Consider the following 8564-nt stretch of genomic DNA (forward strand, 5'->3'; position numbering starts at 1 on the left):
ACATACATATATATATATATATATATATATATATATATATATAAACACTCAAGGCTTAATAAAATCTTCCAGATAAAAAAAAATCTTGTGTTTCAAATAAATCCTAAGCCCTGGTTGGTTATTATACTATTACTATTATATCTATCTTTAAAAATCAATCTGTATGGCGATCCTCTATAAAATTTTCCTAGGTCGCCACCCAAAAGAAAACCTTTTACATTAAATGTTTTATAAATTTTCGCAAGCCTTAGCGCTAATTCAGGACTTTCATTCATCATAAAAATAGTAATTTAACTTTAAGTTATAAAAGCATCACGTTTTTTCAACCGATTTTCATAAACTAAAACGAGTCTCAAAAATCATTTCTCCTTTCGCCAACGGTAATGAGTTATGGTTAAGAAATTATGGTACCGCCCCCACACTAACCTCCATATCACAGACTGTAGGTTCCCAGCCGGATCTACACGGAATATCTCGTTCTACGTAGGTGCGGAATCCCTACGTAAGACGATACGAGCGTAGAAGACGATACACGTTAACACGATCAAACACACGTTACAATAAACAAAGACACGTTGTATTGCAACTGGAAACACGTGATTCACTGATCACCGATTACACAAACTCGTAAACTTATGATAACTCTTACAATACTAAAACTGCCGTAACCTAGTTGCTTATAAAGCACGACAACTTCGCCTAGCATGTTTAGGCGAAGTTGTCCCTAACTTCGCTTGTTCCACAAGTTCGCCTATATCAGCGAACTTGTGAGAACTTCGCTTAATACAAAACACAAATCCAACTAACTCGATTACAGACACTATATACTGAACTACTGACATCATGCACCAACAGACTCCCCCTTGGCAGTAGCTTCATATCTTAATCTTCAATCACGTGTCTTGTAATCTTCAACAATCTTGTATCTTTCATCTTCAAGCATGAACTCCTTCTCGTACACAAACTGAAACTATTCTTTGATATTTCTTCGCTTCTTCTTTCCAAGCAGGAATATAAAATATCTTCTTCTCGTTCAGCACCTGCAGATCAGCTTGAGACAAATTCACCAAGTGCATTGGATCATACACTCTCAGCAGCTCTTGTTCATCTTCATCCTCCATTACTGCCTCAGCTGTTTCACAATCAACGTACCACCACTTCAGATCTTTGAGCACATCCTTGGGCATTCGTTTCATCGGCACTTCTTTTATACACCGGATCGGCTTATACTTCATGATCATCCAAGGCTTGCAATCTGCTCTCATTCCTCTGTCTTTGTCTTCAATAAGCTTTCCTTTCTGTGGTTTCAACAGCTCGAACTTTTTCTCCTTTATGCTTTCCTTCCAGACTATCTTCCCAATGACCCTAGCCATGTTATCATCACTCCTGTTTATTAACCCCAATCTGGCTAAGTCATTCACTTCACACTCAGGCAATGTATTCAACGATCTCAATAGCCTCTTGAAGTACTGAACCCCATCATACCTTTTAATCACAAAAAGCCTCAACTGCTCATCATATAACCAGCATATAATCCCCTTTTTCGATTCAGCATAACCCCTGATGTTGTAACTTTTCTTGAACATAGTAGGGACCGCCGGTTTCTTAGTCTTTACAAACCACTGAGCTTAGCCTTCTTTCCATCTTGGCTGCTCCTCCCATTCTGTCTCATCGCTTCCCATATCTGCCTTATCAACTTCCGGAATCTCGTGCTCAACGTTCTCCTCCACAATCTCTCCTTCTTCAATCTCACTATCAATGACAATCTCAGCCCCTATCTTCTCTATCTCCTCCATCGGTAACACATCATCATCACCTATAACATCATCATCCATCTCCTCAGCATCCACAACTACCACCTCATCACCCCCTGAACCGCCAGCTACACTTGTTGACTCCCCCCTGAGATGTGGAAGTCCCAAAAGCTTGTTCAGTTCTTGGCAACTCTCCACCTGCACCTTTCGATGCATTGGGATCATCGTCTCGATCATTACGCTTCTTAGTCCTCAGCTCATCACCCTTACAGCTCGTCTCCCCCTGAGATGCCAAGAACTATTTCAAAGCATCAATTATTTTTCCATGTTCGATCAGCAGGGATGACTGTATCTGATTCTCTGCAACGAGGCGCTGAATAGCATGGGTCTGGATAAGATTTACCCTTGATTGTTCTGCCACGACCCTTTCTAGCGCTGCTATTCTCTCCGAATCGGATAAGGTTGCATCGAAATCAAACCTCAGATGTGTTATGTCCTGAGCGTACGGAGGAGGGATTCCCAATGTAACCGGCACCTCAGAAATAGGTTGAAACGTAACCGCAGGTGGTATCGTAACCGATAACCCTGCAGTAGCTACAACTGTTGACTCAATACATCTTTCCACGACCTCCGTTGGAATAAGAGTTGGAGGTGGCAAAGATACAATCTCCGGAGCCGAAAGCTGGAATGAAGTGGGTGGGATGCCAAACGAGGATGAAATAGCCACCACGGGAACGTCCGTGGCGCTTGTCCCCGTAACAGGCAATGGTGTAGTGCTTATTGTAAGTCAGTGCAGTCATCGCCGACTGTATGGTCGCACCCATCCCATCTGTACCAGCCTTTCTCCCTGACACACACATGATCATCACGTGCATGAGAAAGCGCCATTGGTCTAGCAAGAACCCCTTGCGTCTCTGAGTATCCCCCAAAGGACCAGAATATCCCATCCTCAGAAACGCACCATCTCGGAATGGAGCTACAAAGTCTGTAGGATGGTCTCGCGTTTCATCCCCAAAATGTAAAGCCACCCTGATCTGTTCAGACGAGAACTGAACTATCTGATTGTTAACCATTGCACGCATAACCGGGGGCTCGACTCGACAGTCATATTACACTGTCTGCCAGAAATCTTCAATGTTTGGCAAAGATATCGGCAGTGTTGTGGTAATCGCGTGGAATATACGCGAGCGGAGTAGAAACGTGATGATCTCGCGGAAATCATCAACACCGCTCACATCCGGGTCCAAAGTGATGTACATGTTATGCCCTGGGAAAAACTGTCGATGGTTATCTCCTCCTTCGTCACCACCTGCACCACCTGCTCCAGCTACAGCTGCCATTTCTGCAATAAAAACAGACTAAGTTAGAGAAACGTCGAGGCAAAACACAAGTTCGCCTGTTACCATGAGCGAAGTTATGATTTATTCTGTATAGGCGAAGTTAGAGGTGGGGCAAAGTTGGGAACAACTTCGCCTCAACTTGAACTTCTCCTGATCAATGTTAAGTAAAAAGGGTCAGGCGAAGTTAATGATAACTTCGCCTAACCACAACTTCGCCTCATATGCTGTTACATAATTAATTGTCAGGCGAAGTTAAACCTCGGGCGAAGTTAAGGATAACTTCGCCTAAACTGTAAGTTCGCCTGAATATGAATCGGCAACAGTTAGACGTTCAATACGAAGTGATTTCGGTCAATTTGGAGATTGCGGATCTCGTAAAACATGTTTTTAAGACGATCTAGACGATCAAGTTGATCACGACCACGTAATAACAGGTTTGAAAATCGGGTGTTGAGGTTTCGAAAGACCGAGGGTACGAAACGGGTCGAAACGACCTTTGATTAACATCAATGACATAGATTATAAGATACATCGACCCTACACACCTTCAATTCTGATTAGAAACTGAGGATAATAAGACAGATTGATTCGAGATATAAGTTCGCTTTGATTACTGTTAATAGGTTCGCCGGGTTTGAAAATAATAACAAGTCTGACCAAAAATTTCTTTATATATAGGGTCAAAGTTATACAGGCGAAGTTATGGATAACTTCGCCTATTGCAGGCGAAGTTATGGATAAGTTCGCCGGTATTAAACTTTACAAAACAAACCCCTATAATTTGAACAATTTGCAATTAAGTTTTAAAACATCCTTTAAAGCGTTAAATGATACGATCAAGACCAAGTAACCAGGTATTAAATCATACAACTACATAAGTAGAAAAAAATTTTTAAAAATAAAGTACACGGGATCAAATTTCAGTCTTGACAGGGACTACCACGTTTTAGAAAAGATCCGAACAAGAATCATACTAATTACGTGACTGTCACACAGATCCATGTTCAGCTGTATTATGACATAAAGAAACAGGTTGTAAGCAGGTAAATAACTTATAATGGTTTTCATTGCTTCTGTGATACGGGTTAGGTTCAATTAAGCTCAAAATTTAAATGGGCAACATCTCAGAGATTATGATGTCTCCTATCTATTCTCAAAGCGTATTTGGCTTTCCCTAAGTCACCCCAAGTTGACCTCGACCCATAGTGTCTGATTAAATAGTAAGTACTCTTCGATCTTTAGACTCTTCTTCCCGTTCTCTTTCTTACATCTTGATTGAGAAGTATTAACATTATGAACTCTAGAATGTCTCAATAACACACATTTTTTTTAAGTATTTACACAACTTCAGAGTTGTAAACAACTGCAAGTCCCGAATCTGGATCACTGCAGTTTCTTGACACGCTATATTCACGGGAATCAGAACACTCACGGGCTCGTGTATGACTGGGTAATCGCTTTTCTGCCTATCATTCGGAAAGATATATGCGGAGACATACACAACTCTTAAGGAGTTTCCACGTAAAATCGAGGAGATTTAGTTTGTATCACTTCTACTTATACGCACCATAAAAATCTACCATGACATACAATGACTGTTCTAAAGTCTTTTAGGCCTAATAACTTCACTAGTTAAGCACACAGAATCAGTTTGTCTATCACTTTCCAAGGTTGGATCAATTTTCTTTTAAACATAGTAAAGAAACTTCTTACGAAGTAGTAGACTTGAAAAATAATTTCATCTCCCAAAAAAAATCTTTTAACTTCTATCGCCCCGATCAAGTCGAAGTCTTCTGGTAAACGGCTATCCTGAAGATCCAATGGATCAGCTGGACCGACCACATACAAGTATGTGTCCCTCTAACTAAGTATGAACGCCTAATTTTCAGCGAAAGAATTAAAAACACATCATAAACCGCCCCGGTCATTTTCAGTCATCTGGTTAATGGCTATCCTTATATTCTACAAGTAGAAATGAGGACCAAACATATCCGAAGATATGTCCTTCAAACTGAGGCAACCGACATAATTCTAAGCGATAGTGACGTTATTTTATTTTATTTTTTTTATTTTTTTTTAAACAAAGACAAAAAAAACACGGTTACTCGGGATTGATCATCCCATTCAGCTCAACAAGGTTTTGAAAATGAGTTTTTTCAAACGCTTTAGTAAACAAGTCAGCGAAATTATCTAACGTATCAACCTTTTCGAGCACTATCAATTTCTTCTCAGCACAATCCCGTATAAAATGATGACGGATATCAATGTGTTTAGTTTTGCTATGCTTTACGGGATTGTTAGTTACTGAGATAGCAGCAGTGTTATCTATGCAAATAGGAGTATGAGTGAAATTCAGACCATAATCGCGCAATTGCTGTTGTATCCAAAGAACCTGGGAGCAGCAGTTCGATGCTGCCATGTATTCTGCTTCACAGGTATAAATGGCGACTTGAGGTCTGCTTCTTGCACTGCCATGACACTAATCTGCCTCCAAGAAACTGACATCCACCTGTTGTTGACTTCCGATTCTGATTGCATCCTCCATAATCAGAATTTGTGTAGGCGACTAACTCCAAGTCTCCTCCTTTAGTGTACCACAACCCTAGCCTAGGCTTGCCTTTGAGATATCGCAATATCCTCTTCACACCCTTCATGTGAGATTCCTTTGGGTTTGCCTGAAAGCGAGCACAAAGACAAACTGCAAACATAATATCAGGGCTTGAAGCAGTTAAGTACATTAAAGAACCTATGATTGCCCGATATTGGGTGGGGTCCACGTCTGCATCGCTATCTGAATCAGCACCCAGTTTATGGTTGACGCAAACTGGAGTATCAAATGGAGTGCTGTCCTCCATCTTGAAGTGTTTGAGAACGTCATGGACATATTTAGTTTGATGAATGAACATCCCATCTTTCTTCTGATCAACCTGCAGTCCTAAAAAGAAAGTTAGTTCACCCATAGCACTCATTTCAAACCTCTTTTTCATGACGGCTTCAAATTCCTGACACATGGCGACTTTTGATGCAGCAAAGATGATGTCGTCCACGTAGACTTGCACCAGAAGAAAGTCGCTTCCTTTTCTCTTAAAGAACAGTGTGCTATCGATCTTTCCCCTTTCAAATTCATTTTCAAGCAAGTAATCGGATAGAGTTGAGTACCAGGCACGAGGGGCCTGATGTAGCCCATACAGTGCTTTACTTAGCTTGTACACGTGATCAGGAAAGTCTGGGTCAGGAAAACCCGGAGGTTGCTCAACGTACACAACCTCATCGACTTTACCGTTAAGAAACGCACTCTTCACATCTAACTGGAACACCTTCATCTCCTTGTGTGCAGCAAATGCCAAAAACAAACGAATCGCTTCCAATCTCGCCACAGGAGCAAACACTTCATTGTAGTCGATCCCCTCTTGCTGATTAAAACCCTTTACAACCAGCCTCGCCTTGTTCTTGATAATTATCCCTTTTTCATCTCTCTTGCATTTGAAAACCCATTTTGTGCCAATCGCATGCACATTTTTCGGTTTTGCAACCAAATTCCATACCTCCGTCTTCTTGAACTGGGCTAACTCTTCTTGCATGGCTTCAACCCACGAGCTGTCCTTGAGAGCCATTTGATAGTTCTTTGGTTCAATCTGGCTAATGAAGCAGGTGTACAAGCGTTCGTTAATGATGCCTGTATCTTTAATGCTTGTGTAAACACAAGTGTGCTCATTCAAGCTTCGTCTTGTTTGTACACCGTCGGACAGATCACCTATCACGTTCTCCAAAGGGTGATTTTTGTGAACACTCGTAGTCGGAACCGAACTGACTTGCAGATTGTCTTCCAGGTTCGAAGGTAGCTCATCAATGGGTGATTGTTGTTGAGAGTCAAATGGATTGAAGAATTCCTCTTCTGTAGAGGCAGAAGGGGTATCAACAGCATTTGACGAGGAAGGCTGACATTCATCGTACTGCGGGCGTTGCACATAATTGTCTTCCTCATCATAAAGCATCTTCGTAGCAATTCTGTCATCAACTTCTGCACAATCCAAGTAAGGCATGTTAAAAGATTTAAAAAGCCTATCATAGTCGAAAGCCCCAGCGGGTCCCGTGCTTGGTATTGGTGATTTGTAACTTGTGATATCAGTGTTACACACTACCTCAACCTTGCTGATCGATACATTAAAGACTCGTCTGTTGGGAGTCCCAACAACATATCCGACTAAAATACCTTCGTCGGCTATTTCACCAAATTTTGAGTTCGTCTTTAATATTGAACACGGGGACCCGAATGGTTCGAGACCACTCAAGTTAGGCTTTCTCCCATGCATAAGTTCATAACATGTTTTATTCAATCTTTTAACAGTTAACACTCTATTAAGGATATAACAGGCTGTAGCAACAGCTTCAGCCCAGAACACCACAGGAAGTTTAGAATCAGCCAGCATGGTTCTGGCTCCTTCAATTAACGTTCTGTTCTTCCTCTCAGCCACTCCATTTTGTTGTGGAGTATACGGAGCGCTGTACTGGTGGTCTATCCCTTTCTGTTAGCAGAAGATCTCCATCTGATGGTTTTTGAACTCTGTCCCATTGTCACTCCTGATGTATTTAACCTTTTTCCCAATAATATTCTCAACCTTGGTAATCAAATTTATTACCATCTGCACCGTTTCATCCTTTGTCTTCAGGAAATATACCCAAGAATATCGAGAGAAATCATCAGTGATCACCTAACAGTATGATGTTCCACCTAGGCTTTTTACTTTCACGGGACCGAAGAGATCCATGTGAAGTATGTCTAGGGTACTGACTATTGAATTAACCTTCTTGGTGTGATGAAATTTCTTGTGTTGCTTTCCCTTTTTGCACGATAAGCATTGGTCTTCAAAGTTGAAATATTTCAAGGGAACACCCAGCACCAGCCCATTCTTGACAATGTAGTTCATTTTCTGAAGATGAATATGCCCCATTCTTCGATGCCATAACTCAGACTCCGATTCAGTTGCTTTTGACAGAAGACACGATTCTTCTGTCGCCATCTCAGTCGACCTCATGTCCATAACATACGTATTCTTTTCCCTTGGAGCCTTCATTACTATCCAATCCTCTGGTATCTTGAAACCAGGATACAGTACGATTGCTTCATTCTTGGTAAAGTGCACAGTGTAATCTTTGTCACAGATCTGCGATACACTCAGCAGATTATGCTTCAGTTCTTCAACGAAATTCACTTTCTCTAACGTCATTTTACCATTAGTCACCGTCCCAATTCCAGTAATCCTTCCACCACTCTCTCCAGCAAAACTCACTCTCCCTCCCTGAACAGGTTTCCATTCGTGTAACAAATTCTTATTACCCGTCATGTGCCGGGAACAGCCGCTATCCACAACCCATAGATTGTTTGCAGCCCTGTTCAACTGTTCCTGGACGATTAAAGCAGAGGATTAAAATCTGGGGACCCAAGACCTATTGGTCTTGGGTCGATACA

The sequence above is a fragment of the Bidens hawaiensis genome, unplaced genomic scaffold, assembly GCF_021521415.1.
Source record: "Bidens hawaiensis isolate Kalapana, Puna unplaced genomic scaffold, B.hawaiensis_p1.1 tig00010729_1, whole genome shotgun sequence".
Lineage (NCBI taxonomy): Eukaryota > Viridiplantae > Streptophyta > Magnoliopsida > Asterales > Asteraceae > Bidens > Bidens hawaiensis.